Genomic DNA, 24,251 nt, shown 5'->3' with positions numbered 1-24,251 from the left:
CCGAGTAACAGCTTCCTTGCATCTGGGCACCGTGAGTCTGGGGAGATAGGACTCCAGGCATCTCTGGCTGGTGGGATCTGCCTATCATCACTCCTATGAGGATACAGGGAGTCAGCGAGAGACTTCTGGACCCCAAGAGGAGGACTAAAACAGTGGAAAACCGTCAAGTGGTCGCATGTGTTCAATCTGTCTAAACCCGCCCACAGCTGTAAGTTCAGTAGCAGCGAGACTGCAAACCAGAAAGGCCTTACCTGTGAACTGTTTTGGTGTCCTTGGACTTGGCACTGAGTTGAACTGCCTTGGGGAGGGCCTGAGCGGGAGTGCGGAGAACTTTGGCCGTTGTCTAGGGCCCCAGTCTGAGCCGCTGAGCCAGACGGAGCTAATAGTGTTTGGCGGTGGGTCACACGGAACCATTGTCAGTGATCTGCCCCGGCAAGCTCCACCCTCAGGGTCACGGAGCTAGAAACGGGTGGGAGCTGGTAACCCAGCAACCAAGAGCTGCCTTGGAGCCCTAACCCTCAGGGGCAGAGTGAGACCCGTTTTGGCACACTGGGTAAGTGGATAGCCACTTCAGCAGTGATTCCAGCGAGAAAGCGGGGAAAGCTTCTGCTCAGCAAGTTTACAAGTTCAAAGTGCCTTTTAAGTGGGCTGAAGAGAGATTTAGGGTGTCTACCTGCTGAGGTTTGAGAAATCAGCAGCCTCCAGTCGTATCAGAACTGTGACTAACATCTCATACCCCAGAAGACCACGTGTTGCCCAGACAATATTCAATAACATATACAAACTGCCTTGTTTTTGGTTGTGTATTTTTTTCTTTTTTTTTGTTTGGTTGGGGTTTTTTGTTTATTTTGACGTTGTTGATGTTATTTTGTTTTTTAATTTCAATCTTTTCCATACAGATCCCTTTTTCTTTCTCAATTTTTCTAGTTTAATTATAATTTCCCATTGCTGCCTTTTTTAATAACTAGAACTTCATTTTTGCTAGTGTTTCTACTGCTATCATTTGGTTTTTCACCCAATTTTATCCCCGTTAAGTTTTCTGTTTGCTTGTTTTGGTTTGATCTATAGCATTTTTGTCTTTCCTCTCTAGTTGGTGGAGGTGGGGTACTGTGTCTGATCAGGTTAGCAAAGAGCTGCTGACCTCAAGGGAACCCCCCAACTGGGCACCCCCAGAAGGTGGGGTTTTTTTAAGGTTGTGTCAAAGTACCCTACTGTACACCTATATTGCCCTGTCTCCCTCTTTCTGTGCCTCTCTTCTTTTTGTCAGTATTCCTTATACCCACCCCCTCTCCTTTCTCTATCTTTCTTTTTTTTCTTATCACTCGGTCCTCCTTTCTTTCATCCCCTTTTTGCTCTTCAACCATCTCACCCTTCTGGTCCTGTAACCCTTAGTCCACAAGCACAAGAACTTAAAGAGCAAGAGGAAGTGAAAGGAAAATTAGGGCAAGGAAACAGATAAAAGAAATCACTCATGAGGAAGAATCAGCAGAAAACTCCAGGCAACATGAAGAACCAGTCTAGAACAACCCCACCAAGGGACCATGAGGTAGCTACTGCAGATGATTCCACCTGTAAAGAAATGTTAGGAATGACAGAAAGGGAATTTAGAATACACATGTTGAAAACAATGAAAGAAATGATGGAAACAATGAAGGAAATTGCTAATAAGTGGAAAATAACCAAAAGGAAATCCAAAAACAGAATCAAATAAGAGATGAACGATATGAAGAATATAAAAAGGATATAGCAGACCTGAAGGATCTGAAACAGTCAATTAGGGAACTTAAAGATGCAATGAAAAGTATCAGCAACAGGTTAGACCATGCAGAAGAAAGAATTTCAGAGGTAGAAGACAAAGTTCTTGAGATAACTCAGACAGTAAAAGAGGTAGAAAAGAAGAGAGAGAAAGCAGAACGTTCACTGTCAGAATTATGGGACTTTATGAAGCGTTCCAACATACGAGTTATAGGAATTCCAGAAGGGGAAGAAGAATGCCCCAGAGGAATGGAAGCCATACTAGAGAATATTATAAAAGAAAATTTCCCAAACATCACCAAAGATTCTGACACACTGCTTTCAGAGGGATATCGGACCCCAGGTCGCCTCAACTCTAACCGAGCTTCTCCAAGACACATTGTGATGAACCTGTCCAAAGTCAAGACAAAAGAAAAGATACTGCAAGCTGCCAGGAGTAAGCGCCAGTTGACCTACAGGGGCAAATCCATCAGAGTGACCGCAGACTTCTCTAATGAAACTTTCCAAGCAAGAAGACAATGGTCATCTACCTTTAATCTACTTAAACAGAACAATTTTCAGCCCAGAATTATGTACCCTGCTAAGCTAAGCTTCAAAATTGACGGAAAATCAAATCATTTACGGATATACAAACATTGAGGAAATTCACCACAACAAGACCAGCTCTACAGGAAATACTTCAACCTGTTCTGCACACTGACCACCACAATGGATCAGCAGCAAAGTAAGAACTCAGAAATCAAAGGACAGAACCGAACCTCCACACTGATGCAAAAGATAAAACTAAGCAATGGACTCTCACCAAATAAGATGAATAGAATACTTCCACACTTATCAATTATCTCAATAAATGTTAATGGCTTGAATTCCCCACTGAAGAGACATAGATTGGCTGACTGGATTAATAAACACAAGCCATCCATTTGCTGTCTGCAAGAAACACACCTGGCTTCAAAAGACAAATTAAAGCTCCGAGTCAAGGGTTGGAAGACAATTTTTCAGGCAAATGGAATTCAGAAGAAAAGAGGAGTTGCAATCTTATTTTCAGATACATGTGGATTTAAAGCAACTAAATTAAAAAAAGACAAAGATGGTCACTTAATATTGGTCAAGGGAAAACTACAACAAGAAGACATTTCAATTCTAAATATTTATGCACCCAATTTAAATGCTCCCAGATTCTTGAAGCAGACCTTACTCAGTCTGAGCAATATGATATCTGATAATACCATCATAACAGGGGACTTTAACACTCCTCTTACAGAGCTGGACAGATCCTCTAAACGGAAATTAAACAAAGATATAAGAGATTTAAATGAGACCCTAGAACAACTGTGCTTGATAGATGCATATAGAACACTCCACCCCAAAGATAAAGAATATACATTCTTCTCATCACCCCATGGAACATTCTCCAAAATTGATCATATCCTGGGACACAAAACAAATATCAACAGAATCAAAAGAATTCAAATTTTACCTTGTATCTTTTCAGACCATAAGGCACTAAAGGTGGAACTCAACTCTAACAAAAATGCTAAACCCCACCCAAAGGCATGGAAATTAAACAATCTTCTGTTGAATAACAGATGGGTGCAGGAAGAAATCAAACAGGAAATCATTAACTTCCTTGAGCATAACAACAATGAAGACACAAGCTACCAAAACCTGTGGGATACTGCAAAAGCAGTTTTGAGAGGAAAATTCATCGCTTTAGATGCCTACATTCGAAAAACAGAAAGAGAGCACATCAACAATCTCACAAGAGATCTTATGGAATTGGAAAAAGAAGAACAATCTAAGCCTAAACTCAGTAGAAGAAAAGAAATCTCCAAAATCAAATCAGAGATCAATGAAATTGAAAACAAAAGAATCATTCAGAAAATTAATGAAACAAGGAGTTGGTTTTTTGAAAAAATAAATAAAATAGATAAACCATTGGCCAGACTAACGAGGAATAGAAAAGTAAAATCTCTAGTAACCTCAATCAGAAATGATAAAGGGGAAATAACAACTGATCCCACAGAGATACAAGAGATCATCTCTGAATACTACCAGAAACTATATGCCCAGAAATTTGACAATGTGAAGGAAATGGATCAATATTTGGAATCACACCCTCTCCCTAGACTTAGCCAGGAAGAAATAGACCTCCTGAACAGACCAATTTCAAGCACTGAGATCAAAGAAACAATAAAAAAGCTTCCAACTAAAAAATGCCCTGGTCCAGATGGCTTCACTCCAGAATTCTATCAAACCTTCAAGGAAGAGCTTATTCCTGTCCTGCAGAAATTATTCCAACAAACTGAGGAAGAAGGAATCTTCCCCAACACATTCTATGAAGCAAACATCACCCTGATACCAAAACCAGGAAAAGACCCAAACAAAAAGGAGAATTTCAGACCAATCTCACTCATGAATATAGATGGAAAAATTCTCAACAAAATCCTAGCCAATAGATTAAAGCTTGTCATCAAAAAAGTCATTCATCATGATCAAGTAGGCTTCATCCCAAGAATGCAAGGCTGCTTTAACATACGCAAGTCCATAAACGTTATCCACCATATTAACAGAGGCAAAAATAAAGATCACATGATCCTCTCAATAGATGCAGAAAAAGCATTTGATAAAATCCAGCATCCTTTTCTAATTAGAACACTGAAGAGTATGGGCATAGGTGGCACATTTCTAAAACTGATTGAAGCTATCTATGACAAACCCACAGCCAATATTTTACTGAATGGAGTAAAACTGAAAGCTTTTCCTCTTAGAACTGGAACCAGACAAGGTTGTCCTCTGTCACCTTTACTATTCAACATAGTGCTGGAAGTTCTAGCCAATACAATTAGGCAAGACAAGGAAATGAAGGGAATCCAAATGGGAGCAGAGGAGGTCAAACTCTCCCTCTTTGCTGATGACATGATCTTATACTTAGAGAACCCCAAAGACTCAACCACAAGACTCCTAGAAGTCATAAAAAAATACAGTAATGTTTCAGGATATAAAATCAATGTCCACAAGTCAGTAGCCTTTGTATACACCAATAACAGTCAAGAGGAGAAGCTAATTAAGGACACAACTCCCTTCACCATAGTTTCAAAGAAAATGAAATACCTAGGAATATACCTAATGAAGGAGGTGAAGGACCTCTATAAAGAAAATTATGAAATCCTCAGAAAGGGAATAGCAGAGGATATTAACAAATGGAAGAACATACCATGCTCATGGATGGGAAGAATCAACATTGTTAAAATGTCTATACTTCCCAAAGCAATCTACCTATTCAATGCCATTCCTATCAAAGTATCTACATCGTACTTTCAAGATTTGGAAATAATGATTCTGCATTTTGTATGGAACCGGAAAAAACCCCGTGTAGCTAAGGCAGTTCTTAGTAATAAAAATAAAGCTGGGGGCATCAGCATACCAGATTTTAGTCTGTACTACAAAGCCATAGTGCTGAAGACAGCATGGTACTGGCACAAAAACAGAGACATAGACACTTGGAATCGAATTGAAAACCAAGAAATGAAACTAACATCTTACAACCACCTAATCTTCGATAAACCAAACAAGAACATACCTTGGGGGAAAGACTCCCTATTCAATAAATGGTGTTGGGAGAACTGGATGTCTACCTGTAAAAGACTGAAACTGGACCCACACCTTTCCCCACTCACAAAAATTGATTCAAGATGGATAAAGGACTTAAATTTAAGGCATGAAACAATAAAAATCCTCCAAGAAAGCATAGGCAAAACACTGGAAGATATTGGCCTGGGGGACGACTTCATGAAGAAGACTGCCATGGCAATTGCAACAACAACAAAAGTAAACAAATGGGACTTCATTAAACTGAAAAGCTTCTGTACAGCTAAGGAGACAATAACCAAAGCAAAGAGACAACCTACACAATGGGAAAGGATATTTGCATATTTTCAATCAGACAAAAGCTTGATAACTAGGATCTATAGAGAACTCAAATTAATCCACATGAAAAAAGCTAACAATCCCATAGATCAATGGGCAAGAGACATGAATAGAACTTTCTCTAAAGATGACAGACGAATGGCTAACAAACACATGAAAAAATGTTCATCATCTCTATATATTAGAGAAATGCAAATCAAAACAACCCTGAGATATCATCTAACCCCAGTGAGAATGGCCCACATCACAAAATCTCAAAACTGCAGATGCTGGTGTGGATGTGGAGAGAAGGGAACACTTTTACACTGCTGGTGGGACTGCAAACTAGTACAACCTTTCTGGAAGGAAGTATGGAGAAACCTCAAAGCACTCAAGCTAGACCTCCCATTTGATCCTGCAATCCCATTACTGGGCATCTACCCAGAAGGGAAAAAATCCTTTTATCATAAGGACACTTGTACTAGACTGTTTATTGCAGCTCAATTTACAATCACCAAAATGTGGAAACAGCCTAAATGCCCACCAACCCAGGAATGGATTAACAAGCTGTGGTATATGTATACCATGGAATACTATTCAGCCATTAAAAAAAATGGAGACTTTACATCCTTCGTATTAACTTGGATGGAAGTGGAAGACATTATTCTTAGTAAAGCATCACAAGAATGGAGAAGCATGAATCCTATGTACTCAATCTTGATATGAGGACAATTAATGACAATTAAGGTTATGGGGGGGAAGCAGAAAGAGGGATGGAGGGAGGGGGGTGGGGCCTTAATGTGTGTCACACTTTATGGGGGCAAGACATGATTGCAAAAGGGACTTTACCAAACAATTGCAATCAGTGTAACTGGCTTATTGAACCCTCAATGAATCCCCAACAATAGAAAAAAAAAAAAAGAAAAGAAAAAAAAAAAAAGAAAATAGTATATGAGTACATGTTCTCCAATTATTTGTGAGCTTGCACTTTTAAATAATCATAATGAAGAATTTGGTGAGAAAGATATTTACCAGTCCATCCGATAGCAGTGAAGTTGAGGAGCTACCATTCTAGATACAATCATAAATCGTTACCAAAATATCCTTTGCATCTGTATGTTACTTTATCATTGCTGAAGCACTTTCTTCCTTTGATCCTTGTAGGAACTCTCAGAAACAGATAGAGGAGCTATTAGTATTTCTACTTTCATATGAGGAAATTTAGCTTCAGGGATATCATCTGAAAGTCTTGTGACTAGCAAGTGTTAGAACCAGTCTCATAACCCAGGACTTTTCCTAAGAGTTGTCTGCCTCTGAATACCAATGTCATTCTTTAAGAGATGAATTTTACTGAGGATACACCTCACAGGACCCAGCTTTATGGAGAAATCTCCTACCTGTGGTCTCCATAGGCCTGCGAAAGAGAGAGAAGGGTAGACCCAGGTAACTATTGTAGGATGCTAGAGTGGGAGGTAAATGGGGTCACTGTCAGCCCACGTAGCACTTTTGTTGTGTCTATTAGGAAAATGTGACCTTGCAGCCAGGGCCACATGCTGTTATGCAGTGAGCAGCTTGGCACGGTCATATGTGACATCCCAGAGGGAAAACAAAGACACAGAAACCTTAATTATTTGGGAATTAATTAAGGATGAGGAACCTCAATTAATGAGTATTTTGTTTCTCTTTTGATGTTGCTGTGAGCTGTGATGTACTTCCAAAGTGATTCAAAGCTAAAAAGGAATAAACCATCTTTCCGTACTCTTCCTTTTACAACCTTTCCACTTCTATTCTTTCTCCTCCCTCCTCTTCTTCTTTTCATTACTCAGCGCTTATTGAATGAGTGCCAGCCCCTGAGAATGCAGAGGTGAATGACGTGACGTCTCTCCCTGGGAGCCCATAAGTCTTACCGATTGTTTTGATTACCACCAACAATCGAAAATATGTTTTATGATATTGTTGTTACTATGTTTTTAGTCTTTGTTTTTTAAGAAGTACATACTAAAATATTTATGAATGAAATGACATGATGTTTGGGATTTATTTCAGAACAATCTAGGGCTACAAGAGTAGATAGGAGTATAAATAAAATAAGATTGACCAAGAGTTGATAGTTACTGAGTCATGGTCACGGGTCTGTAGGGTTCATTATCTGTCATCCATTTCTACCTTTCTTACATATCTTTCTAATTACCTATTTGAGACAAAAATTTGATGAAATACTACTTGCCCTTATTACAAGTGATGAATTCTGCTACCTTAAAATCTAGTTTATTCTATTTTTTAAAAGCCAGTCATTGTGCCCTCAATTTTTTTTGAGACCCACTAACGTAAGTAATAACATGTTTTGAAAAACACTGGTGTGGTGAGGGAGAGGAGAGACCCGTAAAATAAATGATTACTATCCACTTGAAAGTGCTATCAGGGTATGAATAGATGGGTGTGGGAGCACACAGGAGAGAGGAACCCACCACAGGGCCCAGGAGAGTCTGGGAAAAGCCTCCCAGAAGTTCTTGAGTGGTTTGCTTAGAAGAGGAGCTATATGCATCTTTGATAGTAGGACAGAGATTTGAGCTCAGGGACAAGGGACGTGGTATAAGTAGGAAATGGCGAGGCAGGATGGGCCAACCTTTGCTCAGTGTGGCTGGAATCTGAGGGCTGCAGGGAAGCAGCAGGAGATGAGGTTACAGAAAGCGGTGGCAGCAGCAAAATCCAAAATGGGGCAGCCTAAGGAATTTAGATTTTGTTCTGTGTGTGAGAGAGCCAGAGGAGGATAAACTGAGACACGACCCAGTTCCGTTTGCCTTTCACAAAGGTCGCTCTGTGGAGGTAGACCAGTCTACCCATGTCATCATGATTAAAAGCAGAAAACCCAGACTCAATGGAGAACCAATCTGGAAGCCAGGTCTTCTAACCCACCTCAGACACTGTTCCTTCCATTCTGTCACATGGCTTCTCAGAAGATCCACACTGACGCTTTCTCAAGTGTTTATCTAAACTAGAATTACAGTCACTTTCAGGGCATAGGAAGTGGAGAAATAGAGCCAATTCTCTGTTGCATATTCCACTTTTCCCTCCAAAGAGTTCCCTCATCTGCAGAATAAAGTTACGGTGATCTGTGAGAGACTGGCCTGACAATGTGGCCTTTCCCTTGTTGCTTAACAATGTTAACTCGTTTAATCTTCATAACAATTCCGTGTGGTATTATTATTATTCCTTCCATTTCATAGATGAGGAAACTGCAGTACCTGGAAGAAAGTGACTCATAAGGTCACAATCTAGCCATTAGCAAAACAGGCATTTTGGCAGTATGGCTTTTTTCTTTCAGGTTATTGTGAAGGTACAAATAATCAGGTCACAATATTTGAATTTGTTAGCTAGAGTCCTTCCTGTAGTTGTGTCTTGCACCTAAAAGCTGTGCCATACACTCCTACATTGTGCCCATTAAGTGGGAGCACTCCAAATCCCCCCTCCCTCTTTCATTCCCTCTCCCCCTAACTTGAATGGAGTTTTTCTCTTCTGTGGGTATGAATTAGATTGCCTACTGGCTTCATATTAGTATTGAGTACATTCGATATTTTCTCTCTTTCTTTCTTTCTTTCTTTCTTTCTTTCTTTCTTTCTTTCTTTCTTTCTTTCTTTCTTTCTTTCTTTCTTTCTTTCTTTCTTTCTTTCTTTCTTTCTTTCTTTCTTTCTTTCTTTCTTTCTTTCTTTGTTGAGACTGAGTCTCACTTCGTCACAGTTGTGGTAGAGTGCTGTGGTGTCACAGCTCACAGCAACCTCAAATTCTTGGGCTTAAGTGATTCTCCTGCCTCAGCCTACCAAGCAGCTGGGACTACAGGCACCTGCCACAATGCCTGGCTATTTTTTGGCTGTAGTTGTCATTGTTGTTTAGCTGGCCTGGGCTGGGTTTGAACCCGCCAGCCTGGGTGTATGTGGCCGGCACTGTAACCACTGTGCTACAAGCCTGCTTTTCCATTCTTGTGATACTTTACTAAGAAGGATGTGTTTCAACTCCATCCAGGTTAATAAAAAAGATGTAAAGTCACCATCTTTTCATAGCTGAATAGTATTCTATGGTATACATATACCACAGTTTCTTAATCTATTTCTGGGTTGATGGGCATTTAGTCTGTTTCCACATCTTGGTGACTATAAATTGAGCTGTGATGAATAATCTAGTGCACATATCCTCATGATAAAACGATTTTTTTTCTTCTGAGTAGATGCCTAGTAGTGGGATTAGGCGGTCAAAAATGGTAGGTCTAATCTGAGTTCTTTGAGGAGTCTCCATACTTCTTTCCAAAGAGGTTGTATTAGTTTGCAGTCCTACCAGCAGTGGAAAAGTGTTCCCCTCTCTCCACATCCATGCAGCATCTGCAACTTTGGGAATTTGTGATGTGGGCTAATCTTACTGGAGTCGGTGATATCTCAGGGTGGTTTTGATTTGCATTTCTCTGATGATTAGGGACAATGGGCATTTTTTCATATGTTTATAAGCCATTTGTCTGTTTTCCTTAGAGAAGGTTCAGTTCATGTCTCTTGCCCAGTGACATAGTTGGGATTGTTTGCTCTTTTTTTGTTGATTAATTTGGGTTCTCTATAGATACTAGACATCAAGCTTTTGTCAGATTCATAACATGCAAATACTTTTTTCCCATTTTGAAGGCTGTCTGTTTGCTTTAATTGTTGTGTCCTTAGCTGTGCAGAAGATTTTCAGTTTAATTAAGTCCCTTTGTTTATTTTTGTTGTTATGATTGCCACTGAAGTCTTCTTCATAAAATCTTTCCCCATGTCGACATCTTCAAAAGTTTTTCCCACACTTTCTTCTAGGATTTTTATCATTTCATGTCTTACATTTAAATCTTTTATCCATCTTGAATCAATTTTTGTAAGTGATGAAAGGTGTGGGTCTCGTTTCAGTCTTTTACATGTGGTTATCCAGTTCTCCCAGCACTATTTATGAATAGGCAGGCTTTTGTTTGATTTGTCAAAGATCAGATGGCAATAAGAGACTGGTTTCATCTCTTGGTTTTATATTCAGTTTCAAATGTCTATGTCTCTATTTTTGTGCCAATACCATGCTGTTGTTCACTGTGGATTTGTAATATAGCCTAAAGTTTGGTAGAATGATGCCTTCGGCTTTGTTTTTATTACTAAAAATTGCCTTGGCTATACTGTTTTTTTTTCTGGTTCTGTACAAAATGAAGAACTATTTTTTCCAGTATGATGTTGACATTTTAGTGGGGATTGCATTGATCTGTAGATTTCTTTGGGAAGTATAGACATTCTAACAATGTCTTAGAAGGGCTTAGATGATTCTTCCTGGACAAGAGCATGGTATATTCTTCCATTTGTTTATGTCTTTTGTTATTTCTTTCCTTGAGGTTTCATAATTCTCTTTGTAGAGGTCCTTCATCTTTTTTGTTAGGTATATTCTTAGGTATTTCATTTTCTTTGAAGCTACTGTGAAGGGCATTACATCTTTGATTAGCTTCTTAACTTGGCTGTTGTTGGTATATACAAAGGCTATTGATTTATAGACATTGATTTTATATCCTGAGACATTACCATATTTCTTGATCACTTCCAAGAGTCTTGTGGTTGAGTCTTTGGGGTTCTCTAAGTATAAGATTATACCATCAGCATATAGCAAGAGTTTGACCGCCTCTGCCCATTTGGATGACCTTTGTTTCTTTCTCTTCCCTGATTGCATTGGCTGGAATTACTGTATTGAATAGTAGTGGTGATAGAGGACATCCTTGTCTGATTCCAATTCCAAGTGGAAATGCTTTCAATTTTACTCCATTCAGTATGAGATTGGCTGTGGGTTTGTCATAGATGGCTTTGATCAGTTTAAGAAATTTACCACTTATGCCTATATTCTTAAGTGTTCTTGTTAGAAAAGGATGCTGAATTTTATAGAATGCTTTTTCTGTGTCTATTGGTCTATTGAGAGGATCATATGGTCTTTGGTTTTTCTACTATTGATATGGTGAATTACGTTTATGGATTTGCATATGTTAAACCACCCTTGCATCCCTGGGATGAAATCTACTTGATCATGATATATAATTTTTTTAATGTGTAGCTGTAATCTATTGGCTAGGATTTTATTGAGAATTTTTGCATAGATGTTCATTAGTGAAATTGGTCTGAAGTTCTCATTTTTAGTTGGGTCTTTTCCTGGTTTTAGTATCAGGTGATATTTGCTTAGTAGAGTGTGTTGGAGAAGATTCCTTTCTTCTCAGCTTTTTGGAATAATTTCTGTAGTATGGGCTTAAGCTCTTCTTTAAGGGTTTGATTGAATTCTGGTGTGAAGCCATCTGGACCAGGGCATTTTTTTGGTGGGAGTTTTTTTATTGTTTCTTCAATCTCAGTGCTTGAAATTAGTCAGTTCAAAGAATCTATTTCTTTTTGGTTAAGTCTAGGGAGATGGTGTGATTCCAGGTATTGATTCATTTCCTCCAGATTGTCAAATTTCTGGGCTTAGAGTTTCTTGCAGTAGTCAGAGATAATCTCTTCTATCTCTGTAATATCTGTTGTTATTTCCTCCTTTTCATTTCTGATTGCAGTTATTAGAGATTTTGCTTTTCTGTTTCTAGTTAATCTGGCCAAAGTTTTATCAATTTTACTTATTTTTTTTTGAAGAACCAACTTTTTGTTTTATTAATTTTCCATATGATTCTTTTGTTTTCAACTTCATTTATTTCTGATATAATTTTGGTTATTTCTTTTCTTCTGCTCGGTTTGAGATTTGATTGCTCTTTCTTTTCCATTTCCTTAAGATGATTCATTAGGTTGTTGATGTGCTCTTTTTCTGTTTTTCAGATATAGGCATCCAAAGTGATAAATTTCCTTCTTAGGACTACTTTTGCAGTATCCCACAGGTTTTTGTAACTTGTAGCTTCATTGTTGTTATGTTTGAAGAATTAAAAAATTTCCTTCTTTATTTCTTCCTTGACTCAACGGTCATTCAGCATAAGGTTGTTTAATTTCTATGCCTTTGTGTGGGAATGACAGTTTTTGTTGAGTTGAGTTCTACCTTATTGCCTTGTGTTTGAGAAGATACAAGGTATGCTTTTGATTATTTTAATTTTGTTGAGGTTTGATTTGTATCCTAGGATATGCTCTATTTTGGAGTATGTTCCATGGTCTGATGAGAAAAATATATATTCCTTAGTTTGGGATGGTGTTTCTGTGTATGTCTATTAAGCTCATTTGATCTAGGGTCACATTTAAGTTCCTTGTATCTTTGTTTAATTTTTATTTAGAGGATCTGTCCAGTTCTGCCAGAGGGGTGTTAAAATCTCTAGCTATTATGGTGTTGTAAGATATCATATTGTTTAGACCAATTAAGATCTGTTTCATAAATCTGGGAGCATTTAAGTTGGGTGCATAAATATTTAGAATTGAAATATCCTCTTGTTGTATTGTTCCCTTGACAAGAACAAAGTGATCAGCAGTATGGCTTTAAAGTCCATTCTCCATTATGCTTCTTGATCAACTTTGATTTCATTCTGGTTATGCCTTTGAGCTCAGATGTTTGAACAAAGACAGTCATGAAAAGATTTGCCTTTAAGTTGATTCTCTGTATTCCCAAATCTAAATCCTCCTTAATCGGGGGATGAGGAAAATTTTCTAGCTGGCAGAAAATGGATGACTTCTTGGAAGGAAGTTGAACTTTGAGACATGAATGACATTTTGAAAAATAGAAATTGCTGAGAAGGAAGTGTTGGTCATACCTGCCAAGATGAAGTAATCCAACTACAGTCTCTCTCAATGAGTGTTTACAACTAAAAACTAGATATAAGCAAAAAGCAAACACACGAGAACTCTGATAGACAGATTGGGTACTTGAGTAAGTACTTGAACAATGAGCCATAATGACTTTTGTTGCATGGCATTGCATGATAGTGTGGGAAGCTAAGACTCTGAGATAACCTTATTTTTCCAGCCAGAGGAAATAGGGAAAACAAAAAGCCACTGAGAGCCAGAGAATATGAAGAAATCTGTTAGGGTAGAGAGCTAGAAAAGGGGACCCGATAATTCTGTGTATGCAGTGACCTAAGTCTGAACACACTGCAAAATGTGCAGAAGTTTTGAGAATGTAACTATAATGTTGACCACCTCCCAAATCTCAGACAAACCATTAATGGAACTCAAGGGACAGACTCAAATGGCATAGAAAATCCTTCGAAAACTGATCTGATACCAGAGCTAATGCTCATAAATCGTGAGTTAGAATGTTTAGTCTGAACCTAAGTGGGATAATTGCCTGGTAAAACTATGAACAAAAAATCAACATTTTCCAAGGATTTTATCAAAGTCTCATAAAATAATATGGAAAAGTCCAGGATACAATTTAAATTTGTACAACATAAAAACAACCAGGAAGATACAAATAGTACTAAAGGGAAAAGATATTCAACAGGTGCTAACCCTGAGATGACTGAAATTATCACATGAAGATTTAAAGTAGTGATTCCAATCATTCTTCATTATTGAAGTGAATGGAGAGATAGAAGTTCTCAGCAGAGAAATAGAAAATGAAAAATAATCAGCTAGAAATTTTAGAACTAAAAAAATCATATGGCTCAGTGGCAGAATAAAAGATGGCAGAGAAAGAAGCCAGTGAGTCAAAGATAGATCAATAGAAATTATATACTATGAAATACACATTATGAAATAGAAAAAATATTGGAGAAGAATGAACAGTATCACAGGGTACTGTGGGACAATATCAAAAAATTGAAAATTTATGTTATTGGAGTGCTATCCTAGAGAGTGTAAAGAAAGATACCGATGAAGAAAAAGTATTTGGAGAAGGAATGGTTGGAATGTTCCCAATTTAGAAAAGTACAAAAATTTACAAATTGAAAAATCTTCATGATCTCAAGCAGGATAAACTTGATGAGAACTACTCAGCTACTTCATAATCACACTTCTGAAAAATCAAGAATAAAAAAAATCTAGAGTATCCTAGGGAAAATGACACATTATATGTGTACTATACACTTATGGGGAAACTGTTCAAATGACTGCAGATTCCTCATCCAAAACTTTGAAGGCTAAAGACCAACAACAGATTCAAGATGCTAGAAACAAAACAAAATAAAATACTCAACTGTCAACACAGAATTTTATATCTAGAAAAAATACTCTTTAGGAGTGAAGGCAAAATAAAGGTATTTTCAGGTGAAGGAAAACCAAGAAACTGTGTTTCCAACAAATCTGCCCTTAAGGAAATGTGAAAGGAGGTTTTTCAGCCTGAAAAGAAGCTATAACAGAGGAAAAGTTTGAACTTCAGCAACAAAAGAGCAGGATACATTTCTAACATATTTCCTTTGGTAAATACGTACGCACGAACACAAAAGTAATGAAAAATCACCTCTAATCTCATAACACAGGGGTAACAACACACTACTGGTTGTATTTTGGGTATATTTCCTTTAAGTCATTTTTTTTTCTATGAATAGCGTCTCTCTCTCTTTTTTTTTTGATTTCATTCATTCTTTCTTTTTCACTCTCCCTCTTTCTTCCTTTCTTTTTTCAACTAAGATTTATACAGTATATGGTTTTATAATATTCTTTATCAATTCACATTATATTGTGAACATTTTCCTACTTTTTAAAAAGATCTTAAATTTTTAAAAATTTTAGGTTGATAGTTGTGCTATGATTATATTTTTAAAAAGCTACATATTGACATATTTATAGTTTCAATGACATGATGTGTGGGATTTACTTAAAATACTCAGGTAGCAGTAAAACAACATTAGCTGCAAATTGATAATCACTGATGTTGGGTAATGGGTACTTTGTGGTTCATTAGATGGTTTTCTATAGTTTTTTGTGTGTGCATTTTTTCATTAAAAAACTTTAAGAAATTTTCATAAATGTGATTTTTCATTGTTTAATCATATCTCATATGGACATTCCATAATGTTTAAAGTATTCCTCTTTTGTTGAGAATCAAGATTATTTCAGGTTATGAGGAAACTGAGATAAAAGTAAAGTCTTTGACAGCTTCTCTGATTATATCCTTTTTGAAGATGGGATTACTGTGTTAGAAGACAATGGGCATCTTTTAACATTTTGATACGTTTTGTCAAATTGCTCTTCAAAAGAGACGTTTCGTGTTATTTTTCCATGAGGTATATGAAAGTGCCCTTGTCAGCACTTATTTATTTGAGATAAATGTGAGGGTACAAACAATTAGGTTGCAATGTTTGCATATGTTAGGAAGAGTCCCTGTTGTACTTGTGTCCTGCACCCGGAAGGCGTGCTGTATACCTTTACATGTGCATTAAGTGGGAGCACACCCGTCTCCCCCTGTTTCCCTCTCTCCCTTCTCTCCCTCTCCCCCCATCGTGAATTGAATTGAGTTTTTCTTTTCTGTGGGTGTGAATTAGATCATCTGTCTACTAGCTTCATATTAGTATTGAGTACATTGGATATTTGCTTTTCCATTCTTGTGCTAGTTTACTAAGAAGAATGTGTTTCATCTCCATCCAGGTTAACACAAAGGATGTAAAGTCACCATCTTTTCTGATGGCTGAATAGTATTCCATGGTATGCATATACCACAGCTTGTTAATCCATTCCTGGATTGATGGGCATTTAGGTTGTTTCCACATCTTGGTGATTGTAAATTGAACAATCTAGTGCAAATGTCCTTATGATAAAATGATATTTTTTCTTCTGGATAGATGCCTAGTAATGGGATTGCAGGATCAAATGGAAGGTCTATTTTGAGCTCTTTGAAGATTCTCCATACTTTTTTTCCAAAGAGGCCGTATTAGTTTGCAGTTCCACCAACAGTGTATTTTTAGTCTATTAATTCGGTGGGGGAAAGCATATCTTATTATTTAACATGCATTTATTTAATTCCCAGTGACACTGAACTCCTAGTCTGTCACTGTATTGATTCCCACCCTTTTAGGGAGGAAGCAGGGAGAAGGGTGGAAGAAAGGGGATTTTAGTCTCTTCTCGTTCTTCTCTTTAAAGATGACAGACAGACACAGACAAATTCTGGCTCTGCCACTTACTCAGCTATTGATTCTGTGCAACCTTGATCTTTCTGACGCACAATTTTCTGAATTGAGGAAAAACAATAGTTATATTGCTGTCCATGAGCTGTGAGGTAATAGAGATTTATAAAGAAAAACCTCTGTGCACAAGGCTCAATCTGAAAATGGTGGCTTCTGTTGTCTTGGGGAACAGAGGCTCAGGATGTGAAATGACCTCTTGCTATCCTGCGCAGAGGTGGCAAGGAGCTCAGAGCCGCGCCCCACCCCACAGGGAAGGCCTCCTGCAGCCTTGCTGTTTGTGTGGGGGTCACTGCCTGTGCCCCTCTCACTCTGCCCTCCTGTCCTGCTCCTCAGTCTATCATTCTCTGCTGGGCGTGGAAGCAGCTATCACAGGCCAGGAAATCTGTCTTGGGCAATTTGGTGACTGCAGGGGAACAGATTCTGATTGCTAATGGTATTTACTTGATTCAGTGGAAATACACCTTGCAGGACTTGGCTCAGATGAGCAGGTTAAATTTCAGGTGGCTTTGACACTATCTCACCTTACTCTCTAGTACAGGAGTCAGACCTGGAACATGATCTTTTCAGGGCAGCCTAGCCAAGCTGGGATCTCTGCTTCACATCACTGCCTTTCCCAAGCCCCTTGTCTTCTGCTCCCCTCACTCTATTCCCAGGCTTAGAGCTCCTGGGTTGGACATGCGCTTGCTATATGCTCCTTTCAGAAGGGTGAGAAACTGAAATGGGGGGCGTGGCTCTCAATGCTTGCAGACCAGGAGACAACCAAAAATACTTTTTCTCTATTTATTGCATTTTGTGTAACCTTTAGGTTATTCGGATACCAACACAAGTAGGCCATCTGGGCTGGGGCTTGTGGGTGAGGCCAGGAAACCTGATAGCATCCTCTGCTCTGAGCATGGGTGCTATTGACTGGCACAGAAGCATTTCTCCTGAAATGCAGACTGGGTGCCCTGCCTCAGTGCAGCCAGCCTGCGCTGGGCTTCTCTCTGGAACCAGCTCACTGATTTCCTGTTACTCCCCTGCACATTCCAGTGTGACAGGTTTAAGCACGGGCTGGGAGGTGGGGGGAGTGTGGCCTACTTTCTAAATTGAGGAAAAATCCAGGGAAAAGAGGCAGCAGGCTTTTTTTGTAAGGAGTTACGTCTACTAAACTTTCCTTTCTCAGGCAGGAAGTCCCCTTCTCTTTGTAAATGGGAGCAGGAATTTGCCACGGGCCATCTGCACAGGGGGCCAAGAGGTGTGTGAGCTCTGAGAGAGTTTCGTGGTGTGTCTTCCTCTACTTGAACACACAGAAATGATTTTATTTTTACCAGTTATAACTTATTTCAAGTCATAATTGAGGAAAACCTTATTAGATTAAGTATTTCTCAAACAGTGAGTATTTCTTGCGTCTCATTAGAATGGGAGAGCACTTTATCTGCAAGCTTTATTCACCGTGGTTTTGTGGAAGGGATGACATAGCAGCACTGTCCTGGAGAAGTTTAGAAGAACAGACATTTCACTTGCACTGTGTAAAAGCCCCTCTCATCTCTCATTTCTCTTGCCCTTTCCCAGACTCTGGGAGGTAGGGATTTTTAAGGCACTTTTTCTCTGAGAAAGCAGATTCTCAGGATGGTGACTTTTCGGAGGATGCACAGTGATTTGTTAGAGAGCTAACTAGGGGACCTCACAGCTGTGCCTTGGCCTTTTCTCTTCGTTTGGTCTGTCCAGTGACACCCCCTTGCCTCTGGCTACCTTGTGAGTTGCACGTTCCTGTTCGCTTTGCGGTGGAGCAGTGTTCGGAATAATGAATGCTAAATGTCAAATATTAGTTATTTATTTATTTTTTTTTGTAGAGACAGAGTCTCACTTTATGGCCCTCGGTAGAGTGCCGTGGCATCACACGGCTCACAGCAACCTCCAACTCCTGGGCTTAAGCGATTCTCTTGCCTCAGCCTCCCGAGCAGCTGGGACTATAGGCACCCGCCACAACGCCCGGCTATTTTTTGGTTGCAGTTTGGCCGGGGCCGAGTTTGAACCCGCCACCCTTGGTATATGGGGCCAGCGCCTTACCGACTGAGCCACAGGCGCCGCCCAAATATTAGTTATTTTGAGATGAAGATTGAGGTCCCATGTTTTGCTAAAGACAAATATTGACTCTTGATACTCCTAGATATTTCATCGCATCCTGTAAGAACTGAGGACATCCTCCACCCAAAAGCAGCCAAACCAGGCCCGGCCTCCTGTCCCCTGTCCCTTGCTTCCTGCCAGGGCCAGGCTTACTGGCTACTGTCACAAAACACCTGCCAGGCACTGCACAGCCCTTACCTCTAACCCTCACAGCAGCCCTGCGAGGTAGGTGGTTTTGCACACATTTCACAGATGAGGAAACCGAGACACCAAGTGTTCATGTCATTTGCCTAAAGTGGCACAATGATTGGATAATGGACCTGGGATTCAAATCTGGATTTGTCTGACTCCAAACCTTGGTCCGAATGAAACTTAGGCCCACTCTTCCAAATTGCCCTTGTTGGAGGTTCTCTTCCCTTCTCAGTCTTGAGTCTCATCTTTTCAGCACAGCAGGGGTTTTCTTGGCCTGTGGTCCCTGAGTCATATCTGAGTTGACATCCTGGCTCTGCCTCTTAAGAGTGGATTGGATTTTGGGCCAATTGCATGATCTCTTGGAGCCTCTGTTTCTTCACTTACAAGTTCATCATTACCTGCCTTGTGGGGTGGTTGTGAAGATTAAACAGGTGCTTGGGAGAGTGCCCAGCAAGTAGAATGTGTCCAAAAAGCAATGGTGCTTGTTCACTTGCAGATCACTTGTTTTGAGGGAGTGGAGAAGGGATGCTATGGGAGCTGGGCTGCAGCCGGCCCCCCCTGCTGCTGTGGAACCCACACAGCACTCCTCCCCCACTGGCACCTACCTCACTTGCCTCCCCTGCCCTGGAGCTTTTTATCTGCTCCACTACATACCTTATGGATGCTAGCCTCCTCCACCTGGTACTCACAATGCCACACAGCAAGGCCAAGTCTCCCTCTTCAGCCTCAGCTCATGCAGCTCAGCTCTGTGCACCTGCTGTGGCTGACCCTGCCCTGGCCCTCCTCCATGCCTCTTCCCTCTCACCTCCAGGCCTTTCCTGGGGGTACTGAACTCTCACCCACCCATCTAGCCTGATCTCAGGCTAGATCAAATCTTAGCTCAAGTGGGCCTCTCCTCTTCGGCTAAGATTTTGGGCACCTTCTTTGCAAGGAGAAAACATTCACTCCGTTGGTGAATGAAGCAGAACACAGGCAATGACCTGGGCTCTGGGAACATATAGATAACTGGATGGCTCAAATAGACAAAGTAATTCATGGATGATGTACTTGTCTGATTTCTCATGGTATTTAAGACTGATAGCCTCTTGAGGGCAGGAGGAATAACAGTTTTCTCTAGACTTACTGTTGTGAGCTCACAGTTTATTGACCCTTTATTGATTTGATTGATCTGGGCAGATGTGGTCAAAATAGATAAGCTCCCAGCTCTGCCATTCCCAGGGTTGGGGGAGAGAGGGTAGTTGGGGGAGCCAGGGTTGAGGGAGAGAGAGTGAACAGTCCAGGGGCATCTCTCTCTTCTGTGGGTGTCCTCTTTCTGCCATTCTCATAAGTCACATTCCATGATTAGAAGTATTCTGATGACTTGTCCTTGGGTTGTGGCAATGGAAGCTCACTGGCTTTATGGCCAGACATTCATGGGCAAGTCATCCGGCCTCTCCCAACCTCCATTTCTTAAGATGTTGAAAACACATATCAGAATGTTGACGTTCATGAGAGATTTCTTTTGAGATCTTTGAGAATTCTTGAATCAACATCCTTTTCATTGTTACTTGATCTTGTTTTTTTGCAAATAATAGCCTAAGGTGAGGCGTTGTGTTCTCATTTGACAGATGAGGAAATCAGATACACTACCAGAGAACATAATTTCTCCTGACACTCATATGCAACCAAGTAAAACTAAAAGTTTAAATCATCCCATTGATTTTGTAAATATAGGGATACAAAATTTCTACATCTATTAAAAGAAATTCATTATTGAGTCTAGAATTTCCTTAACATGGGCTAGCAGTTTGATTTCTTTGGGAACCATGATTCACAAGCAAATGGTTATTTCTATCATTTTCTGATACATGGTGGGGGCGCACTTAATCCCCTGCACCCTGGGTCCCAGCCTGGTGTGACCTCTCTTATATACTAAGGGACTGGCTCCTATCAGCTTTCTGTTGCACAAACTTCATCATTACTTCTGTTTCATGCCTAGGATCTTTGGGGTTGTTCTCAAATAGTCAAAATGCCAAACGTTAACTCTGTAAATGCCAGGCATCAACTGTACTATCAACAGTGACCCAGAGCTGTTGGAGGATTCTGTGGTATAAGATGCCAAGTGTCTGGCAGTACACTGTGTGCTTCTGCCTCGGGAACTTCTTCATCAGCTGTAGTCCTTTGTTTCTGGGGTCAGGGGCTCATGGTTGTGGCTGAGAGAGTCACTGAGTCAAACAAGAAGATTGTGTTACAGCAGGAATTAAGAGTGCATGCTGGGGTTCAGTTTGGATTCAAGTCTTGGCTCTGCCATTTACTAGAAGAAGTCCTTTAGCCTCTTGGAGATTCATCTTTTTTAGCTGCAATATGGAAAGGACACCATAGTGGTAGCCTCAGAGGGCCATGGTAGGAACAATGCAATTTCCTCCAGAAACCCGAGGGCTGGGGATCGTGCTGGGGCATGTAACCAGTCTGGGCAGGAGACAGTCAGGGCCCGTGTTCCTTGACCTTTCCTAAATGCCAGAATCACTAAAGTGCAGCCACCTTCCTTTAAAGTCACCAAAGCGATAACTGTTTATTTCTCTCATTTTGACAAATTGATACTTTTTCCAAGGACCAGCCCATGGCCAAATGTGGCATCATGCAAAGAGAAAGGGGATGGAGATGTGGAGTAGAAAAGTTTGTCCAAGTTCATCCTCAGAGCTGCAAAGCACTCTGTGTCCCCCTCCTCTGCCTTCCACAGCTAGTCCCATAGTCACACAGGTGAGAGGTGTAGGGGAGAGGAACCACTTAGACCACTTAGAACATTGTTGCTCTATCTTGCCTGGGAATTAATATCACCTAAAAAGCATCTTTGAAATATAAATGCCCAATATTATCCTTTGTAGATTCTGATTCAATTGCTCTGGAGCAATAATCATCAATAGAGGCCATAAAGATTGTGAAAGCTCAAAGGAGGTGGCCTTGGGCAGAATGTGAGGGTAGCCAGGTCTTGCCTGGAGGATGGCACAATGCCAGTTCAGCCTAGGGCACATGTAGTCGATGAGTCAATGTACTGCTCTTTAGTCCCCAATTAACACGGACTCTTCCCCAACCCAGGGAGTCTGCCACCCAGTAATGGCCCAGAGATACAGAGGGAGTAGCAGAACCACAGCTTCAGTCCAGGACTCCAGGAAGTCTTCATCTCTAAGCCTTTATCTGGTCATCCACCTTAAATCTCCTCCACCCCGTTTCCCCCAAGCTGTCACTATTTCTCTTTCTGCATAGTATTTATGTCCTTGCAAGGCACCACACACAGTGTTAGTTTGTTTGAATCTTTTTTTTTTTGTAGAGACAGAATCTCACTTTATGGCCCACGGTAGAGTGCCGTGGCCTCACACAGCTCACAGCAACCTCCAATTCCTGGGCTTAGGCGATTCTCCTGCCTCAGCCTCCCGAGTAGCTGGGACTACAGGCGCCTGCCACAACGCCCGGCTATTTTTTGGTTGCAGTTTGGCCGGGGCCGGGTTTGAACCCACCACCCTTGGTATATGGGGCCAGCACCTTACCGACTGAGCCACAGGCTCTGCCCAGTTTGTTTGAATCTTTATTTACCCCTCCCAAGAAGGCCAGTGCCAGGGGCCAGGGGATGGGGGTGTCTGGCAGGTTTCTGTACTGCTGAGTCTCCAGCCTGGCTCTCAGTAGATAGTGAGCATTTGCTGAGCAAGTGACCTGTTAGTAGTATTGCTGTGTTTCTCACAGGCTCTGGGACCACTGCAAAGTAGAGCTCAGCTCCATTCCTGCTATTCCTCCACCGCAACTCCCTTAGATTACCAGGATTTAGATCCTTTCAGATTTATACTATAAAAATCCAAGAAAACCCTTGAACTTGAAACCACTGTATCTCAATAAGCCTTGAAATCTAACACTCAGTTTACAAGAACTGCAGCACAAACAGGACTACACTAACTGTGAGGAAGTCATCAGCCAAACTCAGAACACCAGCCTTTCCACAGGACACACGACTTGGTTTCTTCAACAACCATATACCATGAGAAAGAAACTAATAAGGGAATGGGAAACTGTTATATATTCAAAGAGTGTTGAAGATGGTGAATCATCCAAACAAAGTGTGCTTACATTGGTTCTTCATTTGAAAAATTTAGTATAAAAGATGTTTTTGAGAGAATTGGTAAAAAATTGAAAGTGAATTGGATATTAGATGATACTGGCATCATGGCCGTATTTAATTATCATGAATATATTTTCAGATATTCTTTGGTTGAACCTGGTGTGTGTGTGTGTCTATCTGTCTATCTGTCTCAAATTCTAGAAAATTAAGCTCTGTTGAAAACTGAGGGTTTATGTTCTCAGTTCTTCTAAGGATGGTACATGGCTAATATCATCCTAGATGCCAGGGAGGTAAGTTTATTCCCTTCATGCAATGGATGTTTAATTTTTGTTTTTTTTTTTGAGGAAGTCACAAGGATTTTTATTGTCAAAACAAGACACAGCAGACACAAATAAATGAATTGTTCTGATAATTTTAGACTCCAGGGCATCTCTATGAGCAGGTCAGTTCCTTATGTCCTGATAAAATACTGCCCAGATCAAGTGTGAGGCAGTGCTCAGGACAGGGAACGAACATGTACACAGTGAGGAGAAATGAAAAGGCAGCTTCCCTATCTCCGTTCCCCAGTAAGGTATATACTACATAAAGGTATGAGGCCCATTTTGGTGACCAATGCTTTCATACAGAGAATTTTGAATTCTTTCATCTCTCCACCAAAGTTTTAGGCCCTGACCTGATGATGAATAAGGTCACTTTCACATGAACTCAAGACTATAACTGTAGTTACCACCTTAACATCCATTTATCAAATCAGTAGCTTGAATTCTCTCCCTTAGGAAGTATTCAACCACATTGGAGTTAGTTTCACATTAAAGTAGAAGAAAGGGTATGCAAGACTAGTATTTGTTCTGTGGCATAAAAATTCTTCTATTAGCACTGGCCCAAGACATACCAGGTGAAGAACTGGCTGTAGGACAAAGTATCTATTAGGTCTACCAAAATACAAGGTGACTCCAGTTTCAGCCTGGAAAGTAAGGCTTTTAACTGTATCCAGGTCTCAAACAGATGTTAGGCCCACCTACCTGACCAGGCTGGAACACAGCACCAGCCGTCCAGAGGCCAAAGTTTGTCTAAACTAGTCAGGGAGCACCTCTATGCCATGATTTGTCAGTGCTTGCATTGACAGTGGTGAAAGAAGGATCAAGAAGCCTG

At 40.3% G+C, this 24,251-nt stretch overlaps 1 protein-coding gene across 2 annotated transcripts in view; it reads left to right on the top strand.

Moving 5' to 3' along the window:
* Positions 1 to 24,251, top strand: part of ST6GAL1 (ST6 beta-galactoside alpha-2,6-sialyltransferase 1) — a 129,229-nt gene that overhangs the window by 56,405 nt on the left and 48,573 nt on the right. The window lies entirely within an intron of this gene.

The sequence above is a fragment of the Nycticebus coucang genome, chromosome 16, assembly GCF_027406575.1.
Source record: "Nycticebus coucang isolate mNycCou1 chromosome 16, mNycCou1.pri, whole genome shotgun sequence".
In the NCBI taxonomy this organism is placed as follows: Eukaryota; Metazoa; Chordata; class Mammalia; order Primates; family Lorisidae; genus Nycticebus; species Nycticebus coucang.
This window is presented reverse-complemented; position numbering and strand designations above follow the sequence as displayed.